We start from the raw sequence: 14,675 nt of genomic DNA, 5'->3' as shown, positions 1-14,675 counted from the left end.
AGGATCTTTTTTCTAGATTCTTGAGTCATTTTCCTCGCCGGCACCCAGCAAGCCTGAACTTTGCAAGGCTTCCCAGGCAGCTGAACTGGTGGGACCACTCTCCACTTCCTTCTTCCTCACTTTCTCGGGCCCGAGGATAACAGCAAGGCTTTTTTTTTTTTTTTGGCCGAGTCACGCCACAACGATAGTCGCTCTCCCCTCCCCGTTCCCGTCATCTTGTCCCCAAAAATGTCTTAACTGGCGGCCAAACCTGTCGATGACTTTTGGCAAAGAGGAGAAGCATCCGAGGCTCTCGCGCCCAGCTAGATCTTCAAAGATCCGGCAGACCAACTGGTTCCAGCTTCGGGGTCCCATCCAGGCCCCTAAGGGGCTTTTGGGGATGCTCGGAAGCTCCCACTAGATCCCCAGAAGGTCCTCAGCATCCACCACCACCACCCCAAAAAAATAAAGAATCCAGGAACCATTCCTACTTTAAAAAAAAATTGATTCAATTTCTAACTTTCGACTGTCTCTGTTCTTCTTCCCTCTTCAAACTATCTCGGTTAGTGGCCACCTTCGTTTCCGATCGGCAGCGAAGTCCCTTGCTGAGCTATTCACCGCAATCCGCCTGGCCGCTCTGGCCCAGGACGATGGGATCTGCAGTCTGACTGCCGTTTCCCCACCTGTGTGGAAGGGAGCAGTGCAAAGAAGCTGGGCATTTATTTTATTTTTCATGGCTTCTTTTGGAAACCGGCGGGGGGTTGGACTTGATGGCCTCAAGGGGAGCCTTCCACCTTCACCCCTTACTAATGCCACTGAAAAGGTCAGCTGAAGCCTTTGTTGAATTTGAATTTGGGTTAGTTTTAGCAGACTGGGACCATCTTCCCACGAGTAGGGACTCTCTTTGCTGTGGCACAGGTTAGGCAGCGGGTTCGAAACAGGTGTCTGGCCTGGGCTAAACTTCAGTGAAGTCTCTCTCTCTCTCTCCCCGCCCCCTCCCCCTCTCTCTCTCTCTCTCTTTCTCTCTCTCTTTCTCTCTCTTTCTCTCTCCATGCCTCTGCTTTCCTTTGCTGCTAATCTCTCCCCATCTTTTGTGGGCCGGAAATGGAGCTGAGCTGGCAAAGAAGGAAGCGGATGAAAGAAAGAGGAGGAGGTGGGCTGTTCTAAGCCAGGCAACACCTGCTCACAGGTAAAAAAAAAGCCTCTGGGGGAGGAACAAAGGCCACTGGGCCTCCAGGAGCGAGTCTGCCCTTGGCCCGGCCGCCTTGCAGGTTTTGGCCAAGGGAGGAGGTGGGTGGGGAGGGGGGGCACATGGAGGGCAGTAGGCGCCAAGGAGCTGAGTCAAAGCAGAAGCTACCACAGCTTGTTCACCTTGACTGGGGGAAAGGGCGGTCAGACAGGAGTGGTTCAGGGAATAGGTGTGGAGAGGCTTGGATGGAGCACCTTATAGAAAACCCCTTTCCTTTCCTTTCCTTTCCTTTCCTTTCTTTTCTTTTCTTTTCTTTTCTTTTCTTTTCTTTTCTTTTCTTTTCTTTTCTTTCTTTTCTTTTCCTTTCCTTTCCTTTCCTTTCCTTTCCTTTCTTTTCCTTTCCTTTCCTTTCCTTTCCTTTCCTTTCCTTTCCTTTCCTTTCCTTTCCTTTCCTTTCCTTTCCTGCTTCCCTTCCCTCCTCTCCCACCCAACAGTACACAGTTGAGTATTTTTCTCTCTTTGTATGCATGTATTTATTTTAACGTCGTCGTTACATGCCATTACTTGCCCAGCAACCAGGCCTGAAGGAAACTGGACAGACAAATTTCCCCCTTTCGGCAGACCTGTCTCTTCTGGCAGACGATGATGAGGACTAGTGTCCCGCGTCGCTTGAAAGGCAAACAAAAAACGGGGGGGGGGGAAGCCGTCAAATAATTGAACTGCTCAGTTCTCGGGCAGGGTGAAAAATCTCAGGAGCTGACGAACATTGTTTTTCAAATGTTGTCCAGAGAGGTGATGGCTGTCTCCTGCTTTCTCCATCCACCCAAGTTGTTTAATGCGCTCAAACAACGGATAAACAGAGGCAGCGGCTCTGGGTTCAAGGGCAGGGCTGGCTTGGCCCCGGACTTTGCCCCTGTAAAACGCTGCCAAAGCTTTACTACATCTTAACGCCCCGGTGGCACAAGCAATCATTCCTTGAAATCGAGATTTGTACCTTAGAAAAGGCGGGCCAGCGGTGCTGGGCCAATGTGCTTTGCCCCAGTAGTTCCTTGCAATGTTTACACCTTCTCAAATCTTGTCCTCCCCACCCAACCACCCACCCACCCCGCCAGCTTGCATCTCTTATCCCATGCTAGCTCATCCCTGCCTCTCTCCAGGCCTGATCCCCATCGATCCCCTCCAAAAACCAGTTCCTGGATCTCTGGATGCCAACTCCTCAGAGTGACTCAGCCTGTTCCTTTCTTCCCCATGGGGTGTGTGTGTGTGGAAAGTGTCACTGCACGTTTTTTTTTTAGTTCGTTTGAGGCTTTTTCTTGTCCGAGCAGCCGTGTCATCTCTTTCCAAGGTCAGCGTGATCCGAGGCCGTTTTTTTCCCTCCGACAAAGCATTTGCTTTCCTTGGGCATCACAAGGGCCCGAAGCTCTCGGTTCAAAGCACCTGGGTGCCAAAAAGAAAAAAGAAAAAGAAAGGGCCGGAACAGTAAGACCGACTAGGAAATGCAGAGACGGTTGAGATAAAACCTCGGGCATCTCTTGGTTTCTCTGCCGTGGGGCTGAAAATGCTTCCAGAATTCCTTTAGACGGTCTGGCATGTTTTCGTTCAGAGCATCGCTTTGTGGAATGCCGAAGAACAAGAGTTGGAAGGGACCTCGGAGGCCTTCTAGACAAACCCCCTTGCTCAAACAGGAGATCCTGCAACTAGGGCAACTTTTATTACCTGTGGACTTCAATTCCCAGAATTCTCCAGCCAGCAGGCAGGGAGGGGAGAGAGAGAGAGAGAGAGAGACAGACAGACAGACAGACAGACTTCACTGGAGTTTAGCATTTTGGATCTGTCTTAGCCTTCCAATGAGCCCTGTAAACTTCCCTCTCCTGGGCTGATAGATCCCGGCTATCCAGATTCGGGGTCTTTTGTACAAAAGATGTTGATGCCAGTAACTATGAGAGGGATCTTGGAGTTCTTGCCCACTAGGATCCTGTGCAAAAGAAGATAGCTCTAGGACAAGAGTTGTCTTCTGCATCATAGGAAACTAGCAGCACCTGAAAGGTCCTTTAAATCTTAGAGCAAGTGATGGCACCAGAACACTCCCTTTAATTTTTCCCTTGGATTCTGGACTGTCTAATTGGGATGGGCAGCCTTTTACCAGCTAGGAATCGGGTTTATTTTCGAAAAGAGAATTATCTAAGTGGGTAGGGTCCATATGATACCACACGGCTGTATCCCCAGGCCTGAATTGTCTGGCAGTTTTTTGATTTAATTTTATCAGAAATGTCTCAGAGCTTGAGGTCCAGCGACTTGACTTTCTATCTTGCTCTCAGCGTTCTGCCCCCCCCTCCCTCTCCTGCAGGAGAGAAAACCAGCAAGAAAAAGGTGGTGGATTTTGTGCACTGGGGCTTACCTCTTCCTGGGTTACATCCTTTGGGAATTTTTTTTTCAGATGCCTGGATCTAATTACGGTGATAATTGGTCATTGCGTTAAGCCACACCTTGCGGGCGAAGCTGGGGGACCCTGTTTTTGGGGAAAAAAAACAACTCTTAAAAAACAAAGCCTGGCGCATGCACGGAGGCCCTAGCTCCATTGTGAGGTTGGCTTTATTGAAAATATCAATCCATTCTGCTTTGCTGACTCTGCACTGCAGATCTGCATTTGTCTAGGAGGGAAAATAAAATACGTTGGTCCTCAACATTCTCCCTTCTTTTCACCTCTTCTCTCTCTCTCTCTCTTTATTTGCTGGCCTTTTCTTAAAAAAAAAGAAGACTATTCCAGTTTAAATGAACCCTTCTGATTTGTTTTCCCAATAATCTTTGATTCATTGGGGAGAGGGCTTGACAGTTCGGTCGCCAAATACCCTGGAGGTGTTTTCATGAAAAATACAAGGGAATTCTGGGAAAGGAGATGGCAATAGTGGGGCCCTACAGCCATGTCCGTTTGCAGTGCGGGGGAGGGAGGGGGGATTGTTAGCTGTTGCCTCTCGAAGCTTGAAAGTTGCTCCAGCATATTCCTCCTGGAGGATGCTACCAAGGCAGTCTGTGGCTCCACCATTCCTAACGGCCGGAGAGGTTTTGCGGCATCGAAGTTGCCGTCTCCAGCCTTTGTCGTTCTCTTCTTCCTGCTTTGCTCTGGGAATTTCATCTCTCTCCAAAAGAGAGACGGTCCCAATCTTCCCCGAATCCTAATTTCTGTAAATTAGGTTAGACTCCTTCTCCAGAATGAGACCCTCTGCAGATCCAACAGCTACAGTCCTTACCTTCGTCAGCGGATTGCCACCTGTTACGTTGCCAACAAAAAGCAGAGCGTATAGCTGTTTATTGTGTGAAGGTTACCTGTATCTTGGGGAGCCCTCTGTACCCCTGCATGATTTATTCTGAAAGTATTCCTTTTGATTTCCAGACAGTAGACCCAGGACACCGTTTCGTTTAGAGACGCACCAGGCAGCCTCTTCCTCTAACGACCGTCTGCTCCGCGCATCTGCGCTGGGAGCAACGGAACACAGGTAGTCCTCCATCTTAGGACCACAATGTCTCCGTGGCTAAGCGGGACAGCCGTTCAAGTGAGTTTCGTCCCGTTTTGCGGCCTTTCTCCCCAGCTGCTCCAAGAGAATTTCGCCCCATTTTACGACCTTTCTCGCCACAGTTCTTAAGTGAATCACGGCAGTGATTAATTTAGTAACCCGGTCGTTAAATGAATCCGGCTTACCCTCGTTGACTTTGCTTGTCAGAGGGTCGCCAAAGGCGATCACGTGACACACACACACCCACACCCGGGACCCTGCGAACGTCATAAATGCGAGTCAGTTGCCAGGCATCCGAATTTTGATCGCGCGATCCTGGGGAGGCTGCAAGGGCCGCGAGGGTGGAAAAATGGTCACTTTTTCCAGTGCCTTTGTAACTTTGAGCGGTCACTCAATGAACTGTTGTAAGTAGAGGGTTCTACCTGTAATAGTGGAGGGTATAATGCAGAGAGGAGACTGAATGACAGGTTCTTGGCAAGCGGGGGGGGGGGGAAACGGGAGGCAAATCCAGAACGGAAACTTGCCCAGAGAAAAATAGGTTAGCCTCCCCACCCTCAGCTCAACTCAATTTTCTTGTGATTTTAAACGTGGTTCTTCTTCTGAGTTGGTTTGTGGCAGCCCAAACGGTTCTCCTGAAGCATCAATTCCGCCATCTCCCTCTGTGTCCGAAATACCGACATGCGCAGTGCATCTCTCTCTCTCTCTCTCTCTCTCTCTCTCTCTCTCTCTCTCTCTTTCTCTCTCTCTCTCTCTCTCTCTCTCTCTCTCTCTCTCTCTCTCTCTCTTTCTCTCTCTCTCTCTTTCTTTCTTTCTCTCTCTCTCTCTTTCTCTCTCTCTCTCTCTCTTTCTTTCTCTCTCTCTCTTTCTCTCTCTCTCTCTCTCTCTCTGTGTGTGTGTGTGTATTAAACCCCCCCCACCAATGATAGGGTTTGGCAGTGCAGTGAAGGCCCCAACCCTTAGGCCTCCCCATCACCCCTTGGGTTGTTCGGCTGCAGCAGCCATCTTGCCTTTTCTGACCTCCCTTTCCTCAGAAACCCCATTGTTTGCACTCTGGCCCTGCCCAGGCCCCCAAAATTACTGATTGGGCTTTGCCAGCGGTTGCCTGGTGAGCACCTCAGCATCTCTCTTGCGATGAACATCTCAGCATCCCTCAGCTAGCCTCTCCGAGGCAGAAATGGAAGGGGCGCCTTGTCCGTCTCCCAGCTTGGGAGAAAAGTTGGCCTAACGGCCGCAAAATCCTACCAGACGAAGGCATTTCTTGCCTGTTCTAGCAACGGAGCGCCAAGCCGATGGCTTGCTTTGCGAAACCTGGGTTCTTTGCCCTTAAAAAGGGCCGCCTTCTTCCAAACAGGGATCGGCCACAACAACCCGCAAGAGAGACCGCCTTAAGGAAGAAGTGGGCGCAACTGAATGGATGGCCCCGTTTTTTTTATACCCAGCTTCCAGCTTGCGGCAAGGATGTAGCTGGCTGGGATGAGAATTTGATTTCCCCACCCCACCACCCCACCCCTAAAAAAAAAAAAAGAATTGTTTTGCCCCAAAATTGCGTCCAGGTTGCAAGCTCCCCCTTTGGAAAAACCACTTAACCTTCTTTTTTTAGAAAAAAAAATGGGGGAAAAGCAAATAAAAAGGAATTGCGCTTGTGACTCACACGGGGTTTGATATCTGGCGGGCACACAATTCACCCATTTCTATCCAGGTGAAATATCCTTTCCCCCCCCCCCTTCCCCTTTTCCCTCCCAGGGCTGGAACACAGTCCCCTTTGTGATAGGCAGGTTTCAAAGCCACCGTAGGGTCCGCCGTTAGATCATATCAGACCCTTCCCCCATCACAATCCTATCCCAAGATGGCAGGACACACCTGTTTATGGCTAGAGGCAAAGAGATTGGTCGGCCGGGGAAAATCCACCTGCCCTGGGAGGGGTCCAGGAGCTACATGTAAGTGGAGCTCTTAGACTTTCTCCGTCTTTCTCCTATTCCAGCTTAAACAAGCCAGGTTCTGGCAGGCACCCCACCTCCACGCCGTGCCCTCTCTTCGCTTATTTATTTATTTTTTAAAAAACAATTTATTTTTTTTAAGGATTCGATTTCCTTTCCCTGGTCTGTCGCTTCAACTTCCACTGAGCTTCCACCATCTTGCGGGCTTGGTGAAGGCCCGGCCGTGCTGCCATGCCGCCGCCGCCGCCGCTGCCATGTCCTCCCTACGCCTTTCGCCCACGAACGTCCCGCATCGGCAGCGTTGCGAAGTGGAAAGCTTCAAAGCCGAAGCAGCTCGCCAGAGGCCTGCCTCGACTCGCTTGGCTCGTGCATTTTATTGGTTTCCCATGCTCGGGTGGGAAAAAAAGAATGTTTCCTGTTGCCGGACACCCAAATCATTTCGGTGGCGATGCTGCCTTTGTTAGCGTCTTTCCTGCAAGAAGACTGGCGTCGTATGTCGGATCAGCCTAAAACGGGAGTTTCAATGGTGTTGCGGTTGGCTGGTACATATGTGTCTCATCTAGGTGTGTGTCTTTCTTCTTCTTCTTCTTCTTCTTCTTCTTCTTCTTCTTCTTCTTCTTCTTCTTCTTCTTCTTCTTCTTCTTCTTCTTCTTCTTCTCTCTTTCTTTTTGGCTCTTTTCTTTTCCCCAGTTAAGTGGGAGGAAGTTCTGCACAAACGGATCAGGTTTTGTCTACTTAGAGATGGGAGGCAGGGTGGGTGAGGGGTGGGCTGAAATTTCATGAATTCAAACATTCACCTTACGACTAGCCAAACCAGTCGGGGCAGGTAGAGGCATAGAAACAGGTAATCTAATCTGAGGCAGCCAATGGGCGAAAAGGTAAGCCTCTCGGATCGTGACAAAGAAAGCAGGCTTGCGCATCGCGGCAAGCGGGGGGCAGCCAAGTTGGCGGAAACCTTCCGTGGGGGACAAGGAGGTGGCAAGGAAGCAAGAGGCCAGGGTTTGTAACTGTGGTTGGACTCAAAACGCCTTTTATCTTGGTCGGATTGTGGCTTTCCATTCTTGGCTGGTTCGGTCTTTTGCAAAGAAACTCTTGTTGGCCGGATCCCTGATTATCCGGGGGAGGGGGGGGGGTCAGGGGAAGGGAGCAATTCACCGGGACGATCCTTTTGATCCATATTGGGGCGATCTGGGGGAACCCTCTGAACTGTAAATCAGAATCTCTCGACGATGGAGAAAGTAAGAGATTTGGGGAGGAACCGAAGACAGGAGTGAACAATTTCCAGGGCTTGTGGCAGCCTGGAGGGGCCATTTTGAACTGGTCTCTCTTTTTTTTTCCTTCCTTCCTTCCTTCCTTCTTTCTCTCTTGAACCTTTTGCAACTCCCGGTTGGAGGGAACGTAATGGAGGCCCGTCTTTCCTGTTCTCTCGCTTGGCCAAGAGGTGTCTTTCTCTGCCCAACTCAACCTGCCTCTGCTTGCCTTCTTTGGTTGGCCCCCGAGAAGGAGACCTTTGAAGCCTCCCCAGACCTTCTCCCCACCATCAGGTGGGATTTTTGAGGTCCACCACCCACACCCACCCCCGCTAAGGAGGAACGTGGCCAACAAACATGGCCGATTTCTGGAGGCACCTGAATTCTGGCCGTGGGTCAAGGACGGTTGGGTTGGGCGAGGGACTAAGCCGGAAGCAGTGGGCTGACTTTAGAGACGTCGTCGCAGTGTCCTCTGCTTGGCCTCCACCTGTCCATAAAACGCAGTTCCGTGAACAGTTCCTGGCTGGCCTTACCTTTTGAAAAAGCCATTTTGGTTCGCCTGTTTGGCTGCGTGGGTGGGAGGCTGCGCTTCATTTCGTGGGGTTGTGGGGGTTTTTTTGTGTTGTGTGTTTTTTTTGTTTTGTTTTTTAAATGGAAAGATGCAGTTCGGATGGGTTTGGCAGCCCTGAAGCGGGCCGGCAAATAATTAAAAAGGAAAAAGATGCTTTCCGAATCGTTGAAAAACCCGTTAATAAGATTTCTGTCCTCTTGTCACCGCTGACTCCGCCAACAGAAGCTGCAAGCCGCTGGCACAGAGTTTGGAGGTAGCAAAGTTTGTGTTAGGAAGGAAAAGAGGGGTGGGCTGGCTTGCATTTTGCAGCCGTTCAGATGTGCCCTTAGCTGGAGAATTACAGAGGCCAGTTTGAATTGCCTCAAATCACATTGAGAGCCAAATTTCTCCTCTACTTTTTTTTTTTAAAAAAAATCTCAGTTAATTTTAATGGCCCTCTTGAGTTTCAAACGTTTTCAACAGCATCCTGGATATGAATCTGCATTCCAGATTTATTTATTATTATTATTATTATTTTTAAAAAACTTACTTAAAAAAGTAACAAGTAAATTCATAACTAAACAGATGCTTCAGATCTGCCCTGTTTACTTAACAAACAGAATGGCAACTCATACACGGGCTGCCGTCTTTCCAAAGAGGTTTTAGAAATATTGGCTGTTGTTAAAAGAGGAATTAAAGTAGGAAAATAAAAGTTAGCAATTTAAGAGAGGGAAGATTGGGGGGGGCAAACTAAGATTTGCAAGTTTCTTGATGTTTAACGCTCCTTAGCCAGTCATTTCAGCCAGGCCACCGAAGTGAACAGTGTTTGATCGAAACAAAAGATATACCTGGGTTATATAACCCCCCCCCCCCTTTGCAGGTTTTATGCACCCTATTTATCATTTTACTGGGTGATCCAGGCTTTGTGCAACCGATTGAATGGTGGATTGTAATGTTTGTGAACCAGCGAAGATTTGAATGCGTGCCAAGCACGTTTCCATACTGATGCCTTTCCTTAATAATTTTTATCTAGTAGTTTGGTGCTTACGCTTATCAATTCTTCCTTCCAAACGTTCACTGCGTTTGGAATCAAATTAATATTGACTCTGAACCTCTTGATTTCTGCAAGGTCTTCATTGAACCCTAACCCTCCCCAAGCCACCAGAAAGGAGGAAATTCTTCCATATATTCACTGGATTATAAGTATCCTTGGGTGGTTGTTGTTTTTTCCCTGTCCTGTCTCTGCTGGTCTTTTACGTTGAAAAAGTTTGAGCAACCTACCCTGAAAAAGGGAAGTAAGATTAAGCATGTAAGTCAATCCCTGCAGGATCGGTTGTTAGATGGATTTCACCCCACGTTTTCTATATTCAGCAGGAAAAATCTTATTTTATTCTGGGTTAGATTCGCCCTCCAGCTTCACTTCTCCCAACCCAATAGACAACTTCGGGAAGCTCTAAAAAAAAGCAACAACTTCTGCAGGGCGATCACCCTCTTGTTTATGAGGTTTTGTGTTGTAGGTCCTCTGACACGAAACCGGGTTTCGTGCCAAGCAGGTGCAGAGGAAAATTGCACGTTTTAAGACTCCAAAGCCGAGACTTGCTTTGTTTAAAAAAAATATCAAATAAATAACTCCCGTGCTTGGAAGGAAAAAAAAAACAACGTTTGCCAGCAAGTATATCAACCCAGCGGTGGCCATTCAAAGAAACTTCGAAATGAAATCATAATTAAAAAGAGAAGGAGGGAGCCTTGCTTTGAGGGGGGGAAGCCAAAATTAGGTTTGCAAAAGAACTTTTGGTGGCTCCGTATGTTCTTGTTTTGCGAAGGGCCTTGCTCGTGAGTTTGGAAGGGGGGAAAAAAAATATCACAACGAAAATGGGAAATTGGTAGGGCTAAATTCGCAGCCGTTCACTGGACACGGTAGCAAAAGTGGTTAATAAGTAATTTGGGGAAGAATTTGGGGGATATAGGAAAGCACCAGATTTTAATGGCTTTTTTAAGGGGGGGCGGGTGGTGGTGGTGGGGGGTCATCTGCATTTTCTCTCCCAGGAAGGCTTCAAGGGATCGTTGAAATTTCCACCCCTTTCCTTTCTCAATTAGACTTAAAAATAAAAAATCTAAATGGTCAAAGATGCTATCACTGAAGCATGCATGAGCGGGGGGGGGGGAAGTGGCCTTTAGCTCCCCCCTCAAAATTACCTGCGAACAAGGCCAGCCTGTCCTTTCCTTTCTACTTACTCCAGAAGCTATTTATTTGATGATGCTTCCAGATAAGGTTTGTTTTCTCCTTATTTGTTCTTCTTGGCCTCTTTGGCTGTTGATTAAGACTTAGCGCCGGGCAGGTTAACTAACGAGTTAGAAGTCAGGCATGTTTTTTTCTCCCCCCACCACCACCACCACCGCCACCTTTCCTAACCTCTCGACTCACTTTCCTTTCGAGGCCTGGAGCAACCTGGATCAGAAACCAGTAGCACAGCATTCCCAGTTTGGAAGATTATGGATGGATGTCTTTGTAAAAAAAAACAAAAAAAACCACTGGGAACGCGGTCTCTCTGCTACTCCAGAAATGGGGGCTCAAAACAATGGGAAGGAAGGAAGGAAGGAAGGAAGGAAGGAAGGAAGGAAGGAAGGAAGGAAGGAAGGAAGGAAGGAAGGGCGGGAGGGAGGGAGGGAGGGAGGAAGGAAGGAAGGAAGGAAGGAAGGAAGGAAGGAAGGAAGGAAGGAAGGAAGGAAAACCTCAAAGGGAAGAAAGTTACCGCTTCCCACGTCCTTTTTCATGGTCTGCTCCCACTTCCCTTTTGCCTTCTTCCCAGGCGCAAGCCTTGGCCCAAAGGGGTGATGATTAACCAAACAAAGAACACGTCACCTGGACAGCAATGCAGGTGCATTTGCATTTTGTGGGTACCTAATGTCTGGAAACTATGTGCTTCCAGAGCACTGGCAAAAAACAAACGGGGTGTGTGTGTGTGTGTGTGTGTCTTTGTTTGCTTGTTCAATGTGCCATGCCATGCCTGTTGGGTTGGCTTTTTTTTAACCTGCAACAAAAGCGCTGTGCTGTGTTGTGGTTGTTTTTTCCTTGCTTCTCTTGGGGGGCAGGATTCCAAACTCTTCCTTTAATTTTCTCTTTCTTTTCCTCCTTCCACAGACCACCCACCCACCCACCCTTTTGCCTTTGCAGAAGGGCCAACTTTAAGAAAGTGACCCATCTCCCATTTGTACTTTAGCGGAAAATTGAGACGGGGCGGGGATGCGTTTCTTAGAGGCTCTGCCAGGTTGCCCCTTTGCTTGAAGAGGTTTTTCCGCCCTCCCACCAGCGCCCTTTCTGAGCAGCGACCGCGTGGGTGTTTCTCTTGGCTGGTGAGCCCGCTGGAGCTTCAGGAAAAGGCCTGGAGAACTGGCTTTGGAACGTGGCCTTCCTCAGGCCGATCGGCACGGAGAGAGGGGTGGCTTGGAAAGGCTGGCTTAACGTTAACACCCTTTGGCCTTGGGACGGGAGAGACTGGGTGGGTCCTGTCGGCAGGCGGCAAGAGAAGCAATAGTTGCAGAGCTGAATGACGGGCGGGTTCATAGAATAACAGAAAAGCAGAGCTGGAAGGACCCTTGGAGGTCTTCTAGTCCAACCCCCATGCCCAGGCAGGAGACTTGGCCGGCTGAGGAATTCTGGGAATTGGAAGTCCACAAGTCTTAAAGCAGCCAGGTTTGGAGACCCCTGCCCTAGACCGTTCCAGGCAGGTCCGGTGATGGACCCCCGCAACTTCAGATGGCAACTTCTCTTCCACCTGGTTAATTGTTCCGACTGTCAGGAAGTTCTCCTTAGTTCCAGGTTGCTTCTCTCCTTGATGAGTTTCCATCTCTTTTGCTTCTTGTCCTGCCTTCAGACGCTTTGGAGAGTAGCTTGACCCCGTCTTCTTTGTGAGATATTGGAAGGCTGCTATCTTATTTTAACTCAGGCCTGTGGGTCTGAATGTGTTGGGGAAGAGGACCCAAGTGGGGGGAATGGCTGTGTGGGGCGCTGAAGAGTGATTCAAACAAACCCATCAAAATATCTGAGAGAAGTGATAGAATGGTGCTGTTGTCTGGTAAACTAGTTGATTTCTTGTCAAATTGTACTTTTTGCCACCTAGGGAATGATAAATAGCAGAAGAGTGCTTATTTGGAGCACCCAAATTCTACCTTTTGTAAAATTCCTAAGAGTGTTGGCATGTGGCGGGAGAGAGGGAAGGAAGGAAGGAAGGAAGGAAGGAAGGAAGGAAGGAAGGAAGGAAGGAAGGAAGGAAGGAAGGATGGATTATACTGCACATGGAAACTATTCAGAATTTCTGGTATTAATCTCTGGTGGAAATAGAAGGCTGACTTGGGATAACTATTCCCCAGTCAGATTGGCATCGGCTGTTTAAAGCCAAACATGATGGAAAATTAGTCACCATTCTACTATCAAAATAGCTAGGAAGTTTCGTTATCTTTGGATAAACAGCAAAGATTTTCTCAAGAGCCAGCGCTCCTAAAAACATTCGCGAATCTTTCATTGAACTGAAAGCAAAAGTCCTTCCAAGCTACCCAAAGTCTGAGATTTTTGACTCCTGGGTCTTTCCATTTGCCACCTGCAGGAAAAAAAAATTGGCCCTCTTAGGGGGTCCCCAGTCTGAAGTGGCAAAGTCTTTTGTACATGGTCCTTTAACCTTTGCCATCCGAAGCAACAAAATCACGACGAAGAAACCAGCAGGGAGATTTCTGCAGCTCTTGGCATTCAGAGCGCAGACTCTTGATGGAGGGGAAAAGGAAAAAAAAAGGCCTTAATTTGGAAATAGTCATCTGACTTTTGCCATTCGGGGCTCCTGTCTGCAGCGATTTGGCTACCAGGTTGATGAGAATTGCCTCCGCCAATTTGCAAACATGCCCACCTGGAGCCCAGAAAAGCAACATCTTGGGGATCGAGTCAGTTTCCAGAAACAGATTACACACACACACACACACCCTCCTCTTCTTTATGGTATTCCAGATCATTTCTGATTCTGCTTAGTTTGGAAAGGTAGGGGTGTGGCTTAGAGAAAAGGGGTGGAGCTTCCAGGTAACCTTGTCCTCCAGACTCCGTCCTTTGGAAAAAGGCGCAGGCATCCCCGGGTCCGTTCTGCTACAGAACTTGGAAACAAAGAGGCCAATTCAGAGATTTTAGTATCTGGCAATGTCTTCTGGATCTTGTCTAAATCGTTTGCTGCTTTCCGTCAGGGACTTTCAGAAGGAACCACTGGAAACAAAGCAAACAAGCTGTTAAAATAGAGATTTATTTTTTTAAAAAAAGCCAGAAAATAGCCCTTGGTACAAACTCCTCATTATTTCTGTTTTTCTTACTTTTCCAATCCGCAAATGCTGGTTTGGCGGGAGCAGTTCAGGCGTGGGAGATAAAAAAAAAGGCAGCAGTCTTATTTTGTATGGGTTAAATGAAAACCTCCCGGTTTCTCAGCCCGGATTTGATTTCTTTTCTTTTCTTTTTTGATCGTTACCTTATAATCAGGGGGAAAGAAGTTAGAGATGGGTCCAATTAGGTGTTAGCAAAAAGAATACTCTCGTAGCCAAATGCACGCTTTTGCGCCAACGGAGGAGGAATGTCCTTCTTCCTTCTGTATCTTAAAGCCCAAGCGTTGTCTAGATCTCTTTCCAGGATTTGGAAAATGTTTTCTGGACACCCCCGACACCCCCAAATCAAAAGGATGGAGAAGCAAAACCGAGCAGTCACAAAGATTGCGATGCTCCAGCTTTGCGCCTGTCCAATTTTTGCAAAACCAAGGTTTGGGCTCCTTATAAAAAACCGCCCACCGTTTTTTGATTTTGAAAAGTGCCTCTGAATGCTTGCTTAGAGAATGTGAATGTGAATTAGAGAATGTGCTTTAAACGCACGGGCAGGGCTTGGAGAGGAAAAGGCATTCAAAATAGAACATTTACTTGGGTATTTTCATGCAAATGAAGCATTGTTATTGTAGGCTTGGGCTGCCAGAATTGGCGGTCCGTCTAGTTTTGATCTGACATTTATTTCGCCGCGCAAAAGACTGAATAGGTTCCTTTGTAAGAAGGTGGGCTCAGAGGGAAGAAATGGAACAATCGTGGTTTAGCAACAATAAAAGGAAAAATATCACTAGGCCCTGATGACATAGGAGGGCTGTTGAGCAATTGCAAAGGAGGCAGTTCGTTTCTTTGTCCTTTTTCCAGGAAGTAATCTCTATTACTCAGTAGGATTTACACCTTTAAGAACTCTAGTGGTCAACC

At 48.1% G+C, this 14,675-nt stretch overlaps 1 protein-coding gene across 2 annotated transcripts in view; it reads left to right on the top strand.

Moving 5' to 3' along the window:
* TTLL10 (tubulin tyrosine ligase like 10) overlaps positions 1-14,675 on the top strand; it is a 73,956-nt gene that overhangs the window by 29,980 nt on the left and 29,301 nt on the right. The window contains exon 1 of one of the 2 annotated variants that reach the window (XM_081341210.1): positions 6,563-7,180. The exons of the other annotated variant lie outside the window; for it this stretch is intronic. The gene's annotated coding sequence lies outside the window, so the exon portion shown is untranslated. Of the gene's footprint in view, positions 1-6,562; positions 7,181-14,675 lie in introns of those variants that run through there. 2 annotated transcript variants of the gene reach the window in all.

Source organism: Vipera berus (genome assembly GCF_964194415.1).
Source record: "Vipera berus genome assembly, chromosome: 17".
Lineage (NCBI taxonomy): Eukaryota > Metazoa > Chordata > Lepidosauria > Squamata > Viperidae > Vipera > Vipera berus.
Note: the sequence above shows the minus strand (reverse complement) of the source record. Positions and strands in the feature narration are given on the sequence as shown.